The following is a 1,831-nucleotide window of genomic DNA, read 5'->3' on the forward strand; positions in this document are numbered from 1 at the left end:
TAAATCAAACACGAAAGACTCCATTGGAGATATTCGACCCATATGAATAAATCTAAGTAAAATATGTTTGAACTATGTATGAGCATTTACTAAGTTAAACATCAAAGGATCTAAGTAAGATTCTTAAACCTATATTATATGTCAAAGAATTTAGCTGGATTTAGTATCTACTGAAACTAGATGAGCTAAAGTTACATGAATAGAATTCAATTGGGAATTATTCTGCAAGAGAATTTATCGTGTATGATATAATATGAGGATCGCCAAACCGTATCGTATGACTTTAAGCATGATGAACATATACCAATATCTATTGATCTAAGTGAAGATCAACTAGATTGAGATCAAGAAAAACTTATGGTACTTGAAAAGGTACATAGGAACAGTTCTTGACTCAAGGAAATAAAGATATGCTGAATATTGATGCTACACGCATAAACACTGGCAAATGATCAAGAAAGATCCCTTTGGAGTTAACCATTGGCAAGGACGAGCTATAGAGCATCGTGTTTTGAAATGGCAACATGGATTGGAGACCATGCCTTGTTGCGTGGGAAATTAAGTATTAATTTCTATGTTCTAAGATACAGATGGTAAGTCTTCCACATATTCGTGAACTTCTTGGATAACCAAATCCAAACAAAGCATCACTAGCAACCTATACAGTTGAAGTAAAAGTAATTATTGCCTAAGAAGCAATGAAACAGGGTTGTTTTAGTTAAAGAGTTCTTCACTGAATTTGGGTGTATCACATGTCTGCTAACTTGATAGTTCTTCATTGCAAAATGCTTAGAACCACTATCGAAGTAAGAAAGACTAGATCACATAATAAACAAACTCAAAAGATCTTATGATCATATCTCGAAGAACATTCGATGAAAAGGATATTAAGATTGGCAAAGCATGATAACTAAACCTATGCAACAAGTGAGAAGCAACACTCACATTGTAGCACCGGAAATCAAGCATAGTTTTGAATTCCATTAATTGTTTTAAAGAAGGGTTCGAGGCCCATGGTTGTAAAACATTACGGTTGAACATTTATCATATATGAAATGTATTTTCATATTCCATTTAATCTTGGTTTAGTATTAAATGATGAGTCCCTTCAAATTTGACGATATATTCAAGATAGACTGTCAGGACCAGTCCTGTGACTAAGAAATGTCTATCAAGTGAACTTGAATGTCAAAAGTTTAAAATGGTCCCTGGTCGGAGTTTTCTATAAAGATGGACGCATGGAAAACGTTAGACGACTAGAATGCAAGATGACTAGTAGTTCTGTTTCTTGAACTATGAGGACATGGCAATGTCGTAATCATTTTCATAGATACTTACTTTGGGAAGACTAGTATCAGACAGGCCTATGAAACTTTACTGTAAGAGATGAAAATCTGCCATAAGTAAATTTTATTAAAATTGTTAGACAATAAATCCTCAATACCTGAGTGATTTGAGATTACTTAATTGTTTGAGAACTGCTTACTTTGACGTTGACCAACCGTCGCACCGTAAAAGGAGGCTATAAAGGCAACGCTCAGGTAATCACCTATCAAACGAAGTCTAATCTCAAGATCGCAAGATTGGGATTGTCCTCCCATAAATCGGGATGAGATGCTGAAAGTTGTACAAGGCCACTCGGAGAGCTAGAAACTTTAAAATGCATGGCCGTGCTCGGATTAATCATAGGCTATGATTATCTGTTTATTTGATCAGTTGAACTCTGAAATCGAGAAACACCTTTGGACGTAATAAGGATGACAACTCTTACCTTATGTTCAAGAGCAAGCATGGAGCGACAAAGGAATTAGGAAATGCACACTTGTCCCTA

Source organism: Spinacia oleracea, chromosome 5, assembly GCF_020520425.1.
Source record: "Spinacia oleracea cultivar Varoflay chromosome 5, BTI_SOV_V1, whole genome shotgun sequence".
Lineage (NCBI taxonomy): Eukaryota > Viridiplantae > Streptophyta > Magnoliopsida > Caryophyllales > Amaranthaceae > Spinacia > Spinacia oleracea.